Source organism: Lissotriton helveticus, chromosome 8 (genome assembly GCF_964261635.1).
Source record: "Lissotriton helveticus chromosome 8, aLisHel1.1, whole genome shotgun sequence".
NCBI classification, from domain to species: Eukaryota; Metazoa; Chordata; class Amphibia; order Caudata; family Salamandridae; genus Lissotriton; species Lissotriton helveticus.
The window spans coordinates 483,396,730-483,418,967 of record NC_136069.1 but is presented as its reverse complement, the minus strand read 5'-3'; the positions used below and the strand labels follow the sequence as shown (position 1 = coordinate 483,418,967).

At 49.4% G+C, this 22,238-nt stretch overlaps 1 protein-coding gene across 1 annotated transcript in view; it reads left to right on the top strand.

The window, feature by feature from the left end:
* Positions 1-13,268: 13,268 nt before the first annotated feature.
* Positions 13,269-22,238, top strand: part of LOC144772811 (uncharacterized) — a 118,507-nt gene continuing 109,537 nt past the window's right edge. The window contains exon 1 of the mRNA XM_078657390.1: positions 13,269-13,356. The gene's annotated coding sequence lies outside the window, so the exon portion shown is untranslated. The remainder of the gene's footprint in view (positions 13,357-22,238) is intronic.

The following is a 22,238-nucleotide window of genomic DNA, read 5'->3' as shown; positions in this document are numbered from 1 at the left end:
AAATGGTGGTTACCCCATGCCACACAGAGATCACAAAAGTCCTCACTGCACACTCACCAACAAGCCACGCTTGACCGGGTCGCAGATTTGCCATCAGTTGGGGGACAATGCTGCTCCGCATGATGTGGGCGTCATGTGCGGAGCCAGGAAATCTTGCACACACATGGGAGATGATGTTGTTTGCCAGGCACACCACCTGCACGTTCAGCGAATGGAAGTGTTTGCGATTCCTAAAAACCTGCTCACGTGCCCGTGGTGGAATGATAGCGATATGTGTGCCATCAATTGAACCCACAACGTGTGGTATGTGGCCCAGTGCATAGAAGTCTGCTTTGACAGCTGCCAACTCTTCCGCCCGTGGGAAATGTATGTAGTCATTCTTGTACAGCATCGTAGCTCTTAAAACATCCCGAAGTACCGTGCTGAACATGGACTGTGACATCCCCCCCGGCATATCCAACTGTGTACTGAAAGGTGCCAGTAGCAAAAAAGTGTAGGGCAGCCATCACCTTTGCTGTGGGTGTAATGGAACCAGGATAAGTCCTTCGTGGCTGCAGATGAGGAGACAATTGTGCAACAAGCTCCATCAACCGTCGTCGATCCAGCCGGAATTTCCTAATCACCTCCTCGTCAACCATATCCTCCAGCACAGTGTATGGCCGATGCACATTTGGAGCTCTCCTGTGTGGGAGAGAAATGTAACTTGGGTCAACTTACAAACGACGCATACGTGTGCAACTCCATCACATGTGAGCCAACATTAGCAACAACAACTTTTCTAGGGAGAATGGTCATATGTGTGACATCTCTGATACTCTATACAATACGTAGTGCCCCTTTAACAAAGTGCAGCCACTTGCAACAGGAAGTGTGTCAACGCAACGTAGTCACATGTGAACCTTACTGACAATACGTGTGTCTGTACCCTAATGTTTAATAGCCACATCACAGACACACATGCAAGTGCATGCACACAAACGATAATGATACACACACACCATGTCATCATGCACCAATGCCAACACCAATAATGTTGTCCATACGGTAATTACATGCATGGTGACACAACGTCCAAAACACATACACTGAATGCATGTGTACCACCACCACTGTAGTCACCTCGCCAGAACCACACACTGACAACAGATGCATAATTTGGCCATACAGCCGTGATGTACTGTGTAGTTGTGAAGATGTAATAACGTTTGTAGGGTCACACCCGACGTCAACACGTCCAAATGCACATCTGTTGCCCATTGTGTGCCCACCGATGGGCATAGTATGGACACACATGCAATAGTGTATGACATATGACCTTTCCCTATCACGCTCACAACCCTCATGACGCAACTGCACACAACACATCACGGTGCAGCGTCTGACAAGATAACATAATTGGCGCCGCCATGGCGGTGCACAACTTCCGCTACTTCCCAAAGGCCATACGTGGCCAGCGTCCCTCTTCCCATTGGCTGCATGTGCACGGACCGTCACGGGCACACATCGGCAACCGCACGTGCAAGCTTCAGGCACGGATGCTTCAGTTGCAACAATGTTCTATCACTGGCGCCACCATGGCGGTGCACGTACTCAGCGGGGGAGGTGCAGGCCTATACACCCTTTAGATGTACTCAATGGACATGCCAGTTCATGTCCCCTCTTACAGTCACATTGCATCATCCACCGTACACCGGCCGGAGCGGCAGGGCCTAGGACGGCCGTGCCGGCCATGTCCACAACTGCCGTGCCGGCCATGTCCACAACCGCCGTGCCAGGCCGGGCCTGGCACGGCCGTGCCGGCCATGTCCACAACCGCCGCGCCAGGCTGGGCCTGGCACGGCCGTGCCGGCCGTGTCCACAACTGCCGTGCCGGCCATGTCCACAACCGCCGTGGGTTGTGGACATGGCCGGCACGGCCGTCCTAGGCCGGGCCTGGCACGGCGGTTGTGGACATGGCCTGGCACGGCGGTTGTGGACATGGACGGCACGGCCATCCTAGGCCGGGCCTTGCACGGCGGTTGTGGACATGGCCTGGCACGGCGGTTGTGGACATGGCCGGCACGGCGGTTGTGGACATGGCCGGCACGGCCGTCCTAGGCCGGGCCTGGCACGGCGGTTGTGGACATGGCCTGGCACGGCGGTTGTGGACATGGCCGGCACGGCGGTTGTGGACATGGCCGGCACGGCCGTCCTAGGCCGGGCCTAGCACGGCGGTTGTGGACATGGCCGGGCACGGCGGTTGTGGACATGGCCGGCACGGCGGTTGTGGACATGGCCGGCACGGCCGTCCTAGGCCGGGCCTGGCACGGCGGTTGTGGACATGGCCTGGCACGGCGGTTGTGGACATGGCCGGCACGGCCGTCCTAGGCCGGGCCTGGCACGGCGGTTGTGGACATGGCCTGGCACGGCGGTTGTGGACATGGCCAGCACGGCGGTTGTGGACATGGCCGGCACGGCGGTTGTGGACATGGCCGGCACGGCCATCCTAGGCCGGGCCTAGCACGGCGGTTGTGGACATGGCCGGGCACGGCGGTTGTGGACATGGCCGGCACGGCGGTTGTGGACATGGCCGGCACGGCCGTCCTAGGCCGGGCCTGGCACGGCGGTTGTGGACATGGCCTGGCACGGCGGTTGTGGACATGGCCGGCACGGCCGTCCTAGGCCGGGCCTGGCACGGCGGTTGTGGACATGGCCTGGCACGGCGGTTGTGGACATGGCCAGCACGGCGGTTGTGGACATGGCCGGCACGGCCGTCCTAGGCCCGGCCGCTCCGGCCGGTGTACGGTGGATGATGCAATGTGACTGTAAGAGGGGACATGAACTGGCATGTCCATTGAGTACATCTAAAGGGTGTATAGGCCTGCACCTCCCCCGCTGAGTACGTGCACCGCCATGGTGGCGCCAGTGATAGACCATTGTTGCAACTGAAGCATCCGTGCCTGAAGCTTGCACGTGCGGTGGCCGATGTGTGCCTGGGACGGTCCGTGCACATGCAGCCAATGGGAAGAGGGCCGCTGGCCGCATATGCCCAATCGCAAGTAGCGGAAGCAGTGCACCGCAACAACAGGGCCAGTCATTGGCCCATTTCACGAACACGCTTCCAGGGCTGACCAATTGCTGCCGACGTATGCCACTGACACGTGCTGAGGGCCCTATATATGTGTGTTGTCCAAAAGCACACATCCTACCCTGGGAACCAGTGCTGCCTGTTCACCTCGACTTGCTGCTGAGCTGACCACCGACTGCTGCCTGTGACCATCACCTCGACCTGCTGCTGCTGCTGAGCTGACCACCGACTGCTGCCTGTGACCATCACCTCGACCTGCTGCTGCTGCTGAGCTGACCAACTACTGCTGCCTGTGACCATCACCTCGACCTGCTGCTGCTGCTGAGCTGACCAACGACTGCTGCCTGTGACCATCACCTCGACCTGCTGCTGCTGCTGAGCTGACCAACGACTGCTGCCTGTGACCATCACCTCGACCTGCTGCTGCTGCTGAGCTGACCAACGACTGCTGCTCTAGTCCCATACTCCGTGATCTTGCCATGTCGAGAGGCAAAGAGATCCGGTCTCGTCCCTTCACCGCCGCGGAGCTTGATGTCCTCGTGGACGGTGTGCTCCGCAACTATGGACGACTCTACGGCGCACCCGGACGGGTGGTAAGTGCAGTGTGGGACATGTTGGTGTGCATGAGGGGGCCAAATGATCGTGCATACTGCTATCTTAGCTGTGTACTGTGGGCTCGACATATGTTCCGGATTGTGCATGGCTTCTGACAGATACGTGTTGCCCCTATGTGTGTGACAGGCCAACTGTCCACTGACTTACACCCTTTTGTCTCCCATCATGGTAGGTCAAGCTGCACCTTCGCAAGGATGTGTGGAGGAGCATTGCACGGGAAGTACGGGCATTGGGGGTGTGCAACAGACGACATACACACTGCCACAAACGCTGGGACGACATTTCCAGGCTGAGCAAGAATGTAGCGGAAGTGACACTGGGGATGATTCCAAGGACGCCCCGTCTGGCCCGACGCTCCATGACCCCTCTCATGCACCGTATCATTGCAGTGACGCATCCTGAACTGTCCGAACGTCTGAGTGTCGATCAACAGCAAACTAGCGGTGAGCATACTGTCTGTGTAGGAAACTTGTGAGCGCAATGCATGTATTGGTGCACAGACACAATATTGAGTTCCGTGTTGCGTATGTATCTCTGTGATGCCATGTTGGTCCCATTGGGTGGGTGTCATTTGACATCCAGGTCCGCAATGTTGACACGCCAATTGCTTAGTAGTTGAGTGTTGAGGCACATCCCCTAGTGGTCCATGGCCCCATGGCAGGATATGTGTGCAGATGTACGTGCTCCTGCCCTGTCCGCATGCTGTACATGTGTCACGGCCACCAAAGCTTATGTAATGTGAGGATGACTGGTAGAGGTGGGCCGTGTGCAGGATGGGGGCTACAATTACTTTGTCAGCTATGGAATTTGGCAATCCTTGTACTTCTGTACGTGAGTGTGCCCATGACTTACACCTATTTTATGTGCATTTCAGCTATGACAGAGGACACTCGGCCACAGACGGAGGAGAACAGTCGAGGAAAGGAGTCCGGGTCAGACTTCGTACACACGCAGACTGACACAGAGGAGGGCAGCGCCGGAGAGGGGGACAGGACCGTCCCTGAGGACTCGCATGTGGAGACACCATCGTCCTCATCTTCGGAAACTCTTGGTGAGCCTGCACTGTTGTCACAGACTGGGAGTGGGCAATCATCACCTTCTGTCGGAAGACAGCACACAGGGTCCATACTTCCGCCAACTGCACCATGTACTGTTCGTGGCCGCAGGAGTAGGGGGAGCAGAGTGGCGTTCGGTGCAGGCACCGCTGCCCCTGCCACGGTGAGCCAAAATGCACTGTGTGCTGAGGCCGTTGATCTGCTGCGACAGCTGTGTGTGGGGCAGACCAATATGACAAATGCTTTCCAAGACCATGATAGGAAGTTGGGGCAGGTGGTGGCATTCATGGAAGGGATGCATGGCGATCTTGCTGGTCTACACAGGACAGTGCAGTCATTGGCAAGCAGTGTGTCGTCTGCAATAGTACAGTCGCATGGACAGGGTGCTACTTCTGTTTCCCCATCTACACCACTGGATGTCTCAGGGGGTAGTGATTATTCAGAGCAGGACTCAAATACAGGTCATTGCACTAGAAGCAGCGTCAGACAGCACGTCAGGGCACGCAGGGCACAGACCCCATCCCCTAGATCAGCTAAATCTGTTCACGAAGACAACGTCAGATACACTGGAGTACACACACACGATCCACACGTGTTGTTGGGGGACATGCCTTCAGGAGCTACACAGGCATTCAACACAAAAGGTACTCCCAAGGCAAGGGATACTCACAAGTCCATGGACAGTCCCTTGGACAAGGCCACTCAAAAGACAAAGGCTCCTCCTAAGAGCAGGGAGACTCCCAAGGGCAGGCCCACAACAGAGGAAAGGGACCCTCCCAAGGATAAGGACAGTCAGAAGACAAAGGACCCTCCTAAGAGCAGGGAGACTCCCAAGGGCAGGCCCACAACAGAGGAAAGGGACCCTCCCAAGGACAAGGACAGACAGAAGACAAAGGACCCTCCTAAGAGCAGGGAGACTCCCAAGGGCAGGCCCACAACAGAGGAAAGGGACCCTCCCAAGGACAAGGACAGTCAGAAGACAAAGGCTCCTCCTAAGAGCAGGGAGACTCCCAAGGGCAGGCCCACAACAGAGGAAAGGGACCCTCCCAAGGACAAGGACAGTCAGAAGACAAAGGCTCCTCCTAAGAGCAGGGAGACTCCCAAGGGCAGGCCCAGAACAGAGGAAAGGGACCCTCCCAAGGACAAGGACAGTCAGAAGACAAAGGCTCCTCCTAAGAGCAGGGAGACTCCCAAGGGCAGGCCCACAACAGAGGAAAGGGACCCTCCCAAGGACAAGGACAGTCAGAAGACAAAGGCACCTCCTAAGAGCAGGGAAACTCCCAAGGACAGGCACACAACAGAGCAAGGTCCTTCTCCCAAGGCCAGGGACACACACAGAGAGCAGGTGTCTACTGGAGACAGGTGCACCACAGACGACAAGTCTGCTGGCAGGAACAGGGCGGCGACCAGGGCACAGGCAAAATCCAGAGACAACACTCCACCTAAGGATAAGGCACATCCTACGGACAAGGCTTCTAGCATGGACAATGACGCAATCAAGGACAGGCATACTTCACCCCTGGCTGCACTGAGGCTGATGTTTTCAACTGAACGCCAAACACATGTCTCCGCGGCGGAGTCCCCCCATACCTCCACTCCCATCCGGCCCAGTCAGAAGCAGAGGAGGGAGTCCCCTGTTGTTGCATCCCCCATTACACATGATTCTGAGTCCAGGCGGCAGGCACACAGCAAACGACAAGCAGGCTCCAGCACGTCCCCAGATACCCGATCCCCGGCTGCAGATGCTCCACCTATGGTGGGTGATAATTCTTTAGAGTCCCCACCACTTGGCAGTCCTGTCCTGTCCAGGGTGCACTCACACATCCCTAAGAAACGCAGACACACACCATTGACACCTGCCCACCCCAATGTCGCTCAAGGTCAGCTATCCCCAGCTCCCAGGGCCACCCTGCCTCCTGGCCCATACAGCCCTGTGGCTCATCATTTCAGTGGTCCCAGTGGCGCAGGTGCAGTTGACTCTCATGTATCAGATAGTGGCACTGTGTCTGTTGTTGGCTCTCATGCATCATGTAGTGGCACAGTCTATGTTGTGCCCTCTCCTGCTGCTGGTCCTGGCAGTGTATCTGGGTCTATGGCTCACGTGTCAGTGAGTAGATCTGTGGCTGTGTTGCACACTCCTGTTTCTGGTGCTGGCAGTCTGTCTGGGTCAGTGGGTCACGTGTCAGTGACTACATCTGTGGCTGTGTCTCACATTCCTGTTGCTGGTGCTGGCAGTGTGTCTGGGTGTGTGGCACATGTGTCTGTCACTCGGGCTGTGGCTGTGTCTCACACTCCTGTTGCTGGTGCTGGCAGTATGTCTGGGTCCGTGGCCCATGTGTCTGTCACTCGGGCTGTGGCTGTGTCTCACACTCCTGTTGCTGGTGCTGGCAGTGTGTCCGAGGCAGGTACTTCACGCAGTCCCCCTGATTCTGTGATGTGAGGTGCTGATCACTTCACTCAAATGTTATTTCACATGGTGTGTCCATTGAGAACTGCGTTGCACTCTTGTGGTCCCTGGGACGGGTTGGTTGGGACACGTACTTGTGCTGCCTCTGATGTACCTGCTCTGTACTCCACAATGCCCTGTTGATGTTCTGATACTGCTTTCTGCTCTCTCACATGCTGCCTCTGATGTACCTGCTCTGTTGGGCACAATGCCCTGTTGATGTTCTGATACTGCATTCTGCCCTCTGATGTGCTGCCTCTGATGTACCTGCTCTGTTGGGCACAATGCCCTGTTGATGTTCTGATACTGCATTCTGCCCTCTGATGTGCTGCCTCTGATGTACCTGCTCTGTTGGGCACAATGCCCTGTTGATGTTCTGATACTGCATTCTGCCCTCTGATGTGCTGCCTCTGATGTACCTGCTCTGTACTCCACAATGCCCTGTTGATGTTCTGATACTGCATTCTGCCCTCTCACATGTTGCCTCTGATGTACCTGCTCTGTTGGGCAAAATGCCCTGTTGATGTTCTGATACTGCATTCTCCCCTCTGATGTGCTGCCTCTGATGTACCTGCTCTGTTGGGCACAATGCCCTTTTGATGTTCTGATACTGCATTCTGCCCTCTGATGTGCTGCCTCTGATGTACCTGCTCTGTTGGGCACAATGCCCTGTTGATGTTCTGATACTGCATTCTGCCCTCTCACATGCTGCCTCTGATGTACCTGCTCTGTACTCCACAATGCCCTGTTGATGTTCTGATACTGCATTCTGCCCTCTCACGTGCTGCCTCTGATGGACATGTTCAGTGCTATGGACTGTTGATGCACTTGGCCCCTCTCACGTGCTGCCTCTGATGGACCTGTTCAGTGCTATGGACTGTTATTGCACTTGGCCCCTCTCACGTGCTGCCTCTGATGGACCTGTTCAGTGCTCTGGACTGTTGTTGCACTTGGCCCCTCTCACGTGCTGCCTCTGATGGACCTGTTCAGTGCTATGGACTGTTATTGCACTTGGCCCCTCTCACGTGCTGCCTCTGATGGACCTGTTCAGTGCTATGGACTGTTGTTGCACTTGGCCCCTCTCACGTGCTGCCTCTGATGGACCTGTTCAGTGCTATGGACTGTTGATGCACTTGGCCCCTCTCACGTGCTGCCTCTGATGTACCTGCTCTGTTGGGCACAATGCCCTGTTGATGTTCTGATGCTGCATTCTGCCCTCTCACATGCTGCCTCTGATGTACCTGCTCTGTTGGGCACAATGCCCTGTTAATGTTCTGATACTGCATTCTGCCCTCTGATGTGCTGCCTCTGATGTACCTGCTCTGTTGGGCACAATGCCCTGTTGATGTTCTGATACTGCATTCTGCCCTCTGATGTGCTGCCTCTGATGTACCTGCTCTGTACTCCGCAATGCCCTGTTGATGTACTGATACTGCATTCTGCCCTCTCACATGCTGCCTCTGATGTAGCTGCTCTGTACTTCACAATGCCCTGTTGATGTTCTGATACTGCATTCTGCCCTCTCACATGCTGCCTCTGATGTACCTGCTCTGTTGGGCACAATGCCCTGTTGATGTTCTGATACTGCATTCTGCCCTCTGATGTGCTGCCTCTGATGTACCTGCTCTGTACTCCGCAATGCCCTGTTGATGTTCTGATACTGCATTCTGCCCTCTGATGTGCTGCCTCTGATGTACCTGCTCTGTACTCCGCAATGCCCTGTTGATGTTCTGATACTGCATTCTGCCCTCTGATGTGCTGCCTCTGATGTACCTGCTCTGTACTCCGCAATGCCCTGTTGATGTTCTGATACTGCATTCTGCCCTCTGATGTGCTGCCTCTGATGTACCTGCTCTGCTGGGCACAATGCCCTGTTAATGTTCTGATACTGCATTCTGCCCTCTGATGTGCTGCCTCTGATGTACCTGCTCTGTTGGGCACAATGCCCTGTTGATGTTCTGATACTGCATTCTGCCCTCTGATGTGCTGCCTCTGATGTACCTGCTCTGTACTCCGCAATGCCCTGTTGATGTACTGATACTGCATTCTGCCCTCTCACATGCTGCCTCTGATGTAGCTGCTCTGTACTTCACAATGCCCTGTTGATGTTCTGATACTGCATTCTGCCCTCTCACATGCTGCCTCTGATGTACCTGCTCTGTTGGGCACAATGCCCTGTTGATGTTCTGATACTGCATTCTGCCCTCTCACATGCTGCCTCTGATGTAGCTGCTCTGGTGCCCACTTTGCCCATGCTCACGCATACACTGTGATTATACCCCTATTATGTACAATAAAGGTAGTCTATCAAGTCTCGTGGTTTGTCGTTGTCATTCATGCTTGCGTACTACAAATGTGTATTTCTATTTGCTTCTCATCAGTGGTTTGGGTAACATGACACTCCCCCTCCCTACGTCACGACCCTTGCAGGTATTCCCCTCCATGCAGCCAATGGTCTGTGCCTTACCTGCGTCGGCGTCGATGGTGGGCCAAGACTAGGACGTGGTGGATCGCGAAGAGCATCGGGAAAGCGTGTAGCGCTGGGTCCATGGTGGCGAGCAGCTTGTGGTGGGTCTCTCTGCTGTGTCTCTTTTCCTCGCTGTGGGGAATCCGCCGTGTTCAGACAGGTTGTGTTTCCGCTGCGGTTTTATGTGAATTTTCCGCCATCTTGATTTGGGGGACGGTCTTAGACGTCAGTACGTACGGCGGAGCCTCCAGATGTGTTCCGTCCGCCGTGTGGTCGTGTGTAGTTCGACGGCGGTGCGTGCTTTTCCGCCGCGGACGGAAATTTGACACGTTTTCCTATCCTGATATGGCGGACGGAGTGTCCGCGGCAGGCGGACACGGAAAAGGCTTTTTCCGCCTACTCCAGGGCCGCGGTGGCTCTTCCGTCCGCCATCCTAATGAGCCCCATAGTGTGTAAATCAGAGATAAGATACTTAGGGGTGAAAATAACACAAGACTTAAGAGACCTTACTAAAGTAAATTTCGTTAAGGTTAGGAAAGAAATTTCTAAAGATTTGAGAGGATGGGCACACCTGCCGCTAACAATATATGGCCGTGTTAACCTAGTCAAAATGATGCTTTTACCCAAGATAACTTTTCTGTTTGACTCCATACAGCTTATTTTTTAGAAGGATTGGCTTATAAAGATGCAGAGTGAGATAGGGTCATTTATCTGGGCGTCTAAGGGGTCCCGCCTATCATGGAAAAAGATTAGGAGGAAACTTTTGAAGGGAGGATTGGCGGCCCCTGATTTCCAGATCTATTCTTGGGCTTTTTTGCTGAAGAACTGCAGAATGCTTTTAGCCACCCCTGGGAGTTCAGACATTGGCAAAATGTTCTCTGCTCTGCTGAAATTGGAGGGGGTAAAACAGAATGGATTCATGTATAAATTTGCCGACCCAAAGTACTTTAAGAAAATAAGATTAAAAGGGTTGAAAGATATAGCGACGGCTTGGTATAGAATCAGGAGGGCAACAAAAATACCATATCTGAGCAATATGGCTCCGATATGGGACACACCAGGAGCACCGCCCTGGACTAAGGATGCTTTGGCACTGGCACTGAAAACAGAGGGTCCCCAGAGGTGGGGCGAACTCTTTATGGAGGGTAGCTTAGCACCTTGGTGATACTGCGAGCAGAAGGGGGGGTGTAATTTCTCTAAGTTTAACTATTTACAGATACAAAGCTGGGCGGCCAGGAAGGAAAATTTAATTGGTCAGTATAATGAGTTTGAAGAGCAGCTGGCTACGGAGACTCAATATAAGAAAGAGGTGTCAAAGTGGTATTGGTCAATAGTGGAGCCGGAGGATGGACCCTTTACACTACCGGAGATCTTGTGGGGAGAGTGCTTGCCCAGGATCGCTACTGAAGATCAATGGCAAGTAACTATATTGATTCTATACAAGGTGGTAAAACCTGCAAATTTAAGGAGAAATCACTTGTTTACCCTCCACAGGGCATATTGGACTCCTCGAAAACTGGCAAAGTTTAAACCCGGCGGAAAGGTGGCGTGTCCTAAATGTATCAGTTTAAATGAAGATGATCTAGACATGTTTGTTACATGTCCAGAACTAAAAGTTCTCTGGGACGCTGTAAGTAAGTGCCTGTCAACAGCATTGGGCCTCCAGATTGAGGTAAGCCCTAAACTTGTTATGACTGGAAGAGCGGATCTTCAAGGTAAGGGCTTGGATGATAAAGCAAAATTGTTGTTTTATTCTGTACTGGTGGCCCAGAGAGAGATCTGCAAGATGTGGGTGTCCGCAGACCCTCTTTCAGAACTAAATTGGTTGAGAGCAATGAGAACTATAGCCAGGCTAGACGTAGTGGATCGGCAAAAGAAAAGATATAGATTTTGGACTCCTTTTCTACTTTGTTTTGGCTGATGGGGGGGGGGGGGTAAAAGGTAAAGGTAAAGGTTTAAAGAAACAAGTCCTATGATTAAGCCTTTCCAAATCTCGGTGGATACTAGGCTTGAGGTAGACCGGACAAGGTGGTGTACTACCTCCTAGGAGCCAAACAATCCTATTATATGAGATGAAGCGCCCAAGGGTGGTATCGTGAAAACAGGGGCGAGGAGAGGCGAATGAGGACAAAAGAAAAAAAATAGTCATATACATTGAGTAACAAGATGTATCTTAGAGAAGAGCCCCGGGTGAACGGGTTAGAACTCCCCTGTATCAAACTACAACACTGTAAAGGCACTTTACAGGAAACGCATCAGCCCCTGAGAGCACTGTGATAATGTGAGTCTGCCATTCCTTAGTAAAGATACTTTACAGGAAACGCATCAGCCCCTAACAGCACTGTTGCGTTCTGAGACTGACGTACCTAGGTAAGGGCACTTTACTGGAAATGTATCAGCTACTAACAGCAGTGTTACATCATTAGACTGTCGTTATTTGGCACTTTGCGTAGGAAACGCACCAGCCACTAATAGCACTCTTACATCTTGAGACTACCGTTCCGTCGTAAAGACACTTTACAAGAACCACACCAGCCACTAACAGCACTCTTACAACGTGAGACTGGCGTTCCTTGGTAAGGACACTTTACAGGAAACGCATTAGCCTCTTAAAGCAATGTTACATTGTTAGACTGCCGTTCCTTGGTAAAGGCACTTCACTGGAAACGCATCACCCACTAACAGCATTGTTACATTGTTAGACTGCCATTCCTTGGTAAAGGCACTTTACTGGAAACACATCACCCACTAACAGCATTGTTACATTGTTAGACTGCCATTCCTTGGTAAAGGCACTTTACTGGAAACGCATCACCCACTAACAGCACTGTTACATTGTTAGACTGCCGTTCCTTCATTTCAGGCACTTTACAGGAAACACATCAGCCACTAACAGCACTGTTACATTGTAAGATTGCCATTCCTTGGTAAAGGCACTTTACTGGAAACACATCACCCACTAACAGCATTGTTACATTGTTAGACTGCCGTTCCTTCATTTCAGGCACTTTACAGGAAACACATCAGCCACTAACAGCACTGTTACATTGTAAGATTGCCATTCCTTGGTAAAGGCACTTTACTGGAAACACATCACCCACTAACAGCATTGTTACATTGTTAGACTGCCGTTCCTTCATTTCAGGCACTTTACAGGAAACACATCACCCACTAACAGCACTGTTACATTGTTAGACTGCCATTCCTTGGTAAAGGCACTTTACTGGAAACGCATCACCCACTAACAGCACTGTTACGTTGTTAGACTGCCGTTCCTATATTAAGGCACTTTACAGGAAACACATCAGCCACTAATAGCACTGGTACATTGTGAGACTCCATTCTTTGTTAAGGGCACTTTACAGGAAATATGTCAGCCACTTACAGCACTGATATACTGTGAAACTGACATTCATCGGTAAAGGCACTTTACATGAAACACGAAACGCATCAGCGAGGACAGCTTACCGAGAAACCTCTCTCTGCACGGCTGCCTGCAGAAGTTTACAGCAGCCTGCAAACCACGAGAAAAAGTCATGGCCTTTTTTAATTTTTAACAGAGTGATTTTTTTTCTTTGTTGTAGTCACCACCTAGCAACGCACAGTATGCAACTAAAACGAGATTGTGTGTTTTATCGTTCCATCTCCTGCGGTAGAGGTCCTTGTAGGTTGCTGCTTTTCCAAAAAAGCTAATAATTTAACGGAGGTAAGTGCAACTGGCCGCCTTTAAGTTAAAACGATGCAACGACGCATGGTGTTGGGTGTTGCTGTCAGTATTTTTTAGAACCGGGATTTGGTCGATGTACAATCTATCATTGGGGCCTGCCGCTATCTCGCATGTTTTTAATTAGTCGAATGAGTAATTGTAAAAAGTTTAATATCTCTTTGCACAACCTTTGCCTAGATTAAACATCAAACTGCTAGAAGATATTTAAAAGAACGTTCGCTTCGCAAGGTTTGGTGGCTCAGTATCCTTTTGTGTCTTCCTCTTAACTTGTCTCTCTCAGCGAAGCAGTTGTCCCCATCTTCTGTTTATTCTCCCCTTTCTTCACTCTTTTTCCCTTTCTCCCTCCTTACTACTCTCTTCTGTCTTTCTCCATTTTCTCTATTATGATGTTTTATTTATTTTAGCACTACGGCTAGTTTCTTGAAAAAGTCTTTTCTGATTATTCAGAAATTAGCTTGCTACGTATACCTTATTTATTGCATTGAGTATATTCATTTTTATGTATCGCTCATCTATTTATGGCTCACAATACTAAGCTGTATTGCTTTATATAGTATTTTAACTATTTGTACTCCTTTCCTTTAAAATAATAAAGTTATTGGAACAAAAAAAAAGAACGTTCTAGAATATTTGGCACCATTACTACGTGCGTTGTGTAAGAATGCCACCCGTCGCCCTGGCCTGCCTTTGGGAGTCTCGATGCGGTGATATTTTTAGCGACTTTAACAGAGTGGAACAGCGGCTTAAGTATTGCACTACAATCGTACACAGATTGAGGGCGACGGCGTTCTCGCAGGGTGAGAGGAAGGTTTTACTATGAAGCTAAACAGAGTATATAATTCTATCACGCAAAAGTTGCCTTATGTTCAGAGTTACATATAAGGACAAAAAATGCCAGTATGTATCATTTTATGTATGTGGTATTTTGATTGTGCCAACATAGCCAAAAGGCAGCGGAGAGCCTTACAGGGCAAAACACAGGCAGAAAGTCAACGAGTGAAAAGAAAGTCAGCTGGTTTGTAGAATGTTAATGCATTGTGATACGAAAAGGGAGAGGGAGGGGCAGGGCTTTAAGTGGGCCGGGTCTCACCTGGTCTAAGCACAGGCAGTTTTTAGGTCTCGCGACCTATCGATGCGTGCATGCGCATCGAGCGGAGCGAGAATTCAAGTGGCGAAAACATCATGAAACCACCAGCTTTTTGCTGGCGTTTTCATGAAGTTCATGTGAACCACGTGTTCAAACATGAACGCGCATCAGCCTCCCTCCATTTGCCGCACAGCACATCAAAGGGCTTCGCCCAGCGTGCGCTCTGCGGCTTCTCCTCCCCTAATTACAGCCTTCCTTGCATTTCTCCTCCCCCTCCCCAGCCAGCTTCCCCCAGGCCGTGTTCCCTCATCCCTCGCACCCCCTCCTCCTTCAGCTTTTGGAAAAATAAACATGCGTGTGATTAAATGTAGCATTCGAATGCGGTAAAAGATGTCCGCATTATAAAACAAGCTGCTAGAATGACTGTTTTGCAAACTTGTGCTCACACCCTCTTGGTAGTACTGCTTTAGTAGGCTCGCAGTCTCTTCTGAGACTCTCTACCAGAGTTTCTTCCCTCGTAGCTGGAACAGTGACAGCAAAGCATTAACCCTTTAAGTGCTGCCGTCGGCCAACGGTCGTCACGGGCACTACCTCCCCAGTGCTGCGTGCGACCGTTGGACGTCCATTCAGCACTGGATAATGGACAGCGCAGCACTGGGGAGGTATATTTACGAAGCTCCTAAGGTGTTAAAAGAGGAGGAAATCACCATTATCATCAATTCCTATCATTTTCGTTTGCCCTAATCACAGGCCATGAACGATGATAGATTATTTCAGTTGACTGAATACGGCTCACCTATTTATTGATAAATGTATATATTTTTTTATTGAATCATTTAATTTAAGCAGGTTTTAGTTATACACGGAGGTCTTTGAATTCGGACCCTGGCCTCTCTGATTAGCCACGCTCGCAGACACACACTTTGCCCAGCTTGCGAGAATACCATATTCATTTTGCTGCAGAAGAACAGACATTGCATAACAATGAGATTTGCTAATGAAATCAACTATCAACCTTGACTACATGTGTATTGAACGAAGACCTCGGAGTAAACCATCTTGCTTTTCTCTCTTCTTCCCTTTTCATATTGTTGCTGCTTCGCATTTTACGGCTTGCAGCAAATAGATGCAAATTAAAATGTGCAACGGCGGTTTGCTGCATATTACAAAGTAAAACATTTAATGCTAATAGAATTCAGACACTGCACCGGCATCAGTGTTTGAAAGAGGCATAAATCACCGCACAACAAGAAAGGCACAATTACGTAAGACAGGAAGTCGCCAAAACATTGACACATCAAATCGGCAAATGCAGTTTATTTAAACAGACCGTGAACTGCTAAGGAATTAGTTTTGTACAAACAGAGCTATGGTGAGCAGCACTCACGTCAAACAGAAATGGACTAAAAAACAACGTGAAACAAGCATTGGCATTGCCAATAGGTCTCGCTTGTGGGACCTTATAAGTATTTAGTTTTGCAGCACAATATCCGATTATGCAACAAGGATATTGTGCTGCAAAACTAAATACTTATAAGGTCCCACAAGCGAAACCTATTGGCAATGCCAATGCTTGTTTAAAGGGTGCCTCGAAACGGGTCTCTATCGGGCTCTGATTCGTGCCCTGGCACAGGCGGTCCGTTTTTCCCCGCACTGCAGTGACAGCACGCACATCCATGTGCGCGTGCTCACACTGCTCACTTCTGACTTGTGGAGAAGTTATGGCATGAGGTCATGCCAGGTGAGCGTTGTAGGGGAAGGGAAATCCTTTAAAGAGAATCATTTTCTCTCTGGATTTCCCTTCTCTTTTTGAAACTCAGGAGCAGCAACCAGGCCCAGCTCTAGGGGCCTTATTTATGAAGGCCTTGCGCCGCCGGTGCGTCACTTTTAACATGGGAAAAAGTGACGCACCGGTGGCGCAAGGCTTTCATAAATGAGGCCATAGGATTCTTACTATGGGTGGGCCATGAACAAGGATGGGTGGGCCACGAAGATGAATGGGCTGTGGTACAAAGTATGGCAGAATCGAATATTTTGGGTACTGACATTGTCAACTTTTGCTATTTTAACACCAAAACACCAACCGAGTTACCTGCTTCGCTTTCCCTGCTTCGCTTCGGGTTTGTGGAAGGGGAGGGACGCAGCATATATATTGGCTGCAGTCTGCTTCTGGGCATGTGTAGCAGCAGAAACAATCCTCCTGCCACACATCTCTTTGCAGCTTTTCATGCTTTTTTAAAAACAAAATTATCAACTTTGTAGTTTGCAAAGCACTGAAGTTTAAAAATTGCACAGCCCTACGTAATAAAAGAATGCAGACTTTACAATTATTTATCCTCCCTTTCTATGCATATGTTCTTTCAAAAACACAGTTAAAAACAGAGTACCAAATAATGGCCTGGGCTCCCAAAAACAAGCGGCCCACCTTTTCAGATCACAACCTTTCATGAAACATTGTTCGGATAGTATCAGGGAGCAAATCTGGGGAGACAGTTGCGATAAATTAAACTTTCCAAATGTTCTAAGACCATTAACATTCTCCAATTGCTGGAAACACTATTATTTCTCTGCATCTAACTCACACGTCTTCCAACTAATATACCCCTGAATCAGTTGCTCACTCATAGATCTTCTAAGCCCTTACTCTCCCTCTGATCTCTAAATCCTCTACCTGCAGTCAGTCCCTAAAACTCCTGGTCATTTGCATGAATCCTTGCTTGGCCCTCACCAACATGACCCCGGAAGCTCATACGGATCCTCTTGTCTGTAGGATTCTGTTGTTGTTGTTGTAATACTTTATTCGATAGATATTTATCATAAAAGTACAAACATACAAGATACATAAAAACAATCTAACCAATAGTATTACATTACCAGCAGAACAGCACAGAACAGTTAAAAAAGGAAAAAAGAGGGTTTTAAAACAATACAATCATCCTAAATAGCTTTATACATTGCCCAGCAACCTAGAACGAATTATCCAGGCACCCGCGAGGTATTTTGCGACCCCACAGACAATATACATAGAGGCAGTGTTGGTTAACATAATACGCAGGGCTGATCTATGGTCCTTCACACCCAGAGCCCTACACACTGGTTTCAGCCATTTATTCCTAACATGCTTATAGGCTGTACATGCGAATAGAAAGTGGCCCAGGGTTTCCTCCGGGCAACTACAGCCTGGGCAATTTAAGTCATGCACCCCCTTGTTTTTCCATCCTTCCATAAATTTCTTGAGGGGCAAAGTACCGTATCTCAGCTTCAAAAACAAAGTCCTGTCTCTGGGTAGCTGGATAAAGTCCAGGAAGGATTCCAGCTTACAAGTGGGTTTATGATCAAGGAAATTGATCGTCAGGGTTCCCAATTTGGGTTTGACATAAACCTTGGCCTCCACCCAATCCCAATATAACTTTTTGACAATTTGTTTAGCAGGTGGACATTGCGAGACCCAAGACTCTCCCAAGCCTATAGATGTTGCCAACAACTTAAGGTTGTTGAGCCACTTTATCTTGTTGTTGACATTTAGGGATATTAATTCGTCCAGCACTCGAGCATATTCTGATAATTCTTGAGTCCTTCTAAGGCGCACCCAGAATAACAGCGGCCTAAGATGGACTTTATCAGAAATTGTTTTTTTACCCATGTCAAAAAATAATGGTAACAAAGGGGTTGACACTGGGAGTGATACCAAATCTCTAATGAACTTATTCTCTGCCGATGCCAGGGCCTTGATATTTTCGTTACCCCATAGTTCAGAACCGTAAACTGCCGAGGCTACAGCCTTCCCTTCATAGACTGCCAAGGCTGGAGCAACCGGTCTGCTAATGGAGAGGCGCTGGTTCTTTAGTATTGCTTCAGAGACCCTTTTGAGATTGAGTACCATTTTAGATATGTGAGAGCCCCAGGACATATTGTTAGATAGCCTAACCCCCAGGTAGTCAAATTCATTCACCACCTCCAGATGGGACCCGAACAATGTGATGTGTACCTTCCTAACCTTTCTATTTGCAGATAAAACCATTAACTTTGTTTTCAAGGTGTTTATCGATAGACCGCGCTCTTTACAGAAGAGAGAGAAACGGTCAAGCAGTTTTTGCAGGCCCTTCGGGGTCTTAGACATCAGGAGGGTATCGTCCGCGAAGAGGAGTGTGGGGGTCTTCTCTCCGGCAAGGACAGGCGCGTCTGCAGGATCCTCCCTCAAATGGTCCACCACCCCATTTATAAAGAGGGAGAACAGCGTTGGGGCCTTCACGCATCCCTGCCGCACCCCTCTGTTGACTGGTACCCTCCCTGTCAATTGCCCCTGACTCCCCCACCTTATCCTTGCAAAATTGTCCTCATGGAGCTTTATGACAAATTGCAGCAAATAGCTTGGAAACCCCATGGACAATAATACCTCCCATAGTTTAGCTCGTGGAATAACATCAAATGTGGTTTTGAGATCAATGAAAGCCAAATAGAGGCTGCCCTTATTAATAGATACTGACTTCCAATAGACCGCACAGAACCGAAACACCTGGTCCATTGCACCAACATTCCGCCTAAACCCAGCCTGAAAATGTGTTAGTACACCTTCATCCATAAGCCATGACTCTACTCTACTTATAATGACCCTGCCAACTACCTTTTGGATGGTATCAATTAAACTAATTGGTCTGTAGTTGGCAGGGTCCTCTCTGTCACCTTTTTTATAAATCGTGATCACCTCCGCCCCTTTCCAAGATTCCGGGACGGGATGGCCTAACTGGATTAGATTCATTAGGCATGCTATGAAATCTGCCCAAATTAGGGGGTCATAAAAAAATAAGTCTCCAAGCAAGCCATCTGGACCGGCTGCTTTGCCTGGGAAGATATTGGAAATAGCATCTCGGACCTCTCGTGGGGAGAATGGGATAGCCTCGGTAAGAGAGTCTGTTCTTAGGTGGGACAAGGGTAATGGTATTGGGTTAGCTTGAGCATCGTCATCACAATATAATTTTAAAAAATGGGCATACCATTGCTGTTCATTAATGTGATTTAAAATGGGATCAACTCCTCTACGGTCTAAAATATTAATTAGTTTCCAAAAAATGACTGAATTCTTTCCACGGCCGCGATTTTAAGCTGCTGCCAATGGTCCTCCTCCCAGTTTTTTTTTGCTAGGAAAATAGTGTTGCGGTAGTCCCTCCTGGCCAGTCTCACTGCTGTGGGGTCTTTCAATTTTATAGCTAAAGCAATAGCCTTCCTTTTATTCCTACATATTGCTGTGTACCAAGGATTAGTCTTTGGGGGTCTAGGATCAGCCGGTGGGTTCCCCTTGGAGTTTTTAAGGAAATACTTTCCTATTTCTACTGTGAAATTCTGGTATTGAGCTAATAATTCCAACCCTGAAAAATTTGGATTGGCCAAATCCACCACTGCAAGATGGGAAGTCTCAGCTATAACTAGCTCCTTGATACAGTTAAGTTTCCCCTCTTCGCCCTTAACCACATCCCATCTTAGTTTCCTATTGCAGTTAGAGGGAAAGACCTCCTTGGTGATCAACTTCGGCCCCACACTCTCACATAACCCATTGGTCCAATTGATTCCCATACACAAAGGGTTATGATCACTGTCTGAGGACTGCCGGACCTCCATATCTACAAGGTTGGCCCAGGATTGGACGTCTAAAAAGATGTAATCAATTCGCGATGGGGTACCTATCCTATTGTAGGTCATCGCCCCATTGCGATCAGAAATGGTCCGCCCATTGAGAGCCCGTAAGTTGTGGTCCAAAGCCAGAGCATTCAGCTGGATTGCTCTGGCGGACCATTTTTTAATGGGAGCCAATGCTAGAGGGGGTATAGAATGTCTCTAGTCCTCCAAGCTCCAACCCAATATGTCCTCATCATCCAGAGGTTCAAATGTGCAGTTAAAATCACCCCCCACCAGGATTTTTGACCCAGGAGGCAGTTCTGATATCTTAGTATCTAACAGCTCAATTGTTTGCGAAGTTTGGCCACCCTGAGCCCCTCTTGCATAGACACAGAACATTTGTATATTACCCCCATGGGGGCTTTTCAGGGAGATATGCAAAATATCATTGGAAGGGACACTATGCATAGTGACCACATAGTTTACATTTACTTTCACCCATATGAGAAGGCCACCAGATGGGCGACCTTTCCCTGAGGAGACTGCCGGAACGTGATAGGTGGAGTACCCATTTTTGTATTGCGGGGACAGACACCAGGTTTCCTGAAACATGCAGATGTGGAAGGGGTCAATAAAATCGTTCCAATCTGGAATTGTAAGGTTTTTCTTAAGCCCTGCTATGTTCCAGCAAACAATATTAATGGGGGTAATGGCTAGAGTCGGTACAGTAGTTAAGTGTATGGCACCCGCTCCCTCTTCACTAAGACTAGAGCCGCAGGATTCCAAGTGTACTTGGCCCTCCCTAGCACTACCAACTTCAGCCCCTGGAGGGTCTAGCACTTCCCTCAGAACTTCTTTACCCGGTGTAGTTGCGTGTGTAAGGTCATCTTCGACTTCACTTAAACTAGGGCTACAGGTTTCCACGTATACTGGACCCTCCCCAGCACCACCCACATCAACCCCTGAGGGATCTAACACTTCCCTCAGAGCTACTTTGCCCGGTAAAAGGACTGGGAGTCAGTCAACTGCTTCCAACCCACTATAGCGATTAAAACAAGGTATAGGAGGAGGATTGAGCTGTGGACCTCACCATGCCCCATTGAGGGGGCTAGCCCCATACAGGGGCCTATCGATTCTTCTGGGGACTGTACTCCACCCTCCATTGTCACCACCATCCCACTGGCTAATGTTATTATGATGTTGACCAGACCATGCCCCATTTTGCTGGTTGATGCAAGGAAGACACCTACCCGTTGTTCTTTGCACTGAAGTCCACCCTCCGTTGTTACTACCATCCCATTGATTTAAGTTATGGTCCAGCCATGGCCCCCCTCTTGTTCCTCCTCCCGTTTGATTAGAGGCTCTCAACCAACTCCACCTATTACTACGATGGTCTGTAAGCATATAGAAATAGGATAGTGGTTTAACTAAAATTGTAGAGTTAATGTTGCATGGGGGCCCTGCACACATATGTTCCACCGAACGCGAGTCCTCAAATGTCACAACTACACAGTCCCCTTGGATATTTTTTTTGTTCTCACCCACCCACGGGGCTCTCTCTACCATAAGCAGATTACTATGGATATTTGGTGGTAGTGGATAGTTTTTACCTAACCAATGGCAGACTTTATTTTTGAGAGCCCAAAAAGATTCTGTTGTTGAGGGGGCAAGCTCAGGGATGCCTGTTAACACTATTACATATGGGCAGGCGTCAGGTGGTAAACTGATATTGCGACGTATCTTAAGGTTCACAGGTGGGGGTGTTGGCAATTTAAGTGCCGGCATGGGGGGTCCATCAGAATTCTGGGGTTTACTAGGGGCGTTAGACGCCAACTTGGTTGCACCGTTATTAGTGATCATGGGGGTGGGTGGTTTAGGTGGATGTGATTTAATTGTCAAGTTTTTCCCTACTGGCTGCTTAGGAGGTACCGGTGGTTTAGTGTTAGACAAAACTGAAGCACCCGATGCTTTTTGAACAGGGACTTTTAGTTGAGTTTTTAGCTCCAGGTGTAAGGCCTGGAGCTGCTGTTCAATCCCCTGCAATCTAATCTCCAAGGGCGTAAGTAGGGATTTGATAAGGTTGGATAAGGAACTCATAAATAAACCATTTCTGTCTTCCAATCCCTCCGTTGTTTCATCCAGGCTGCTTGTCTCGAGTAGA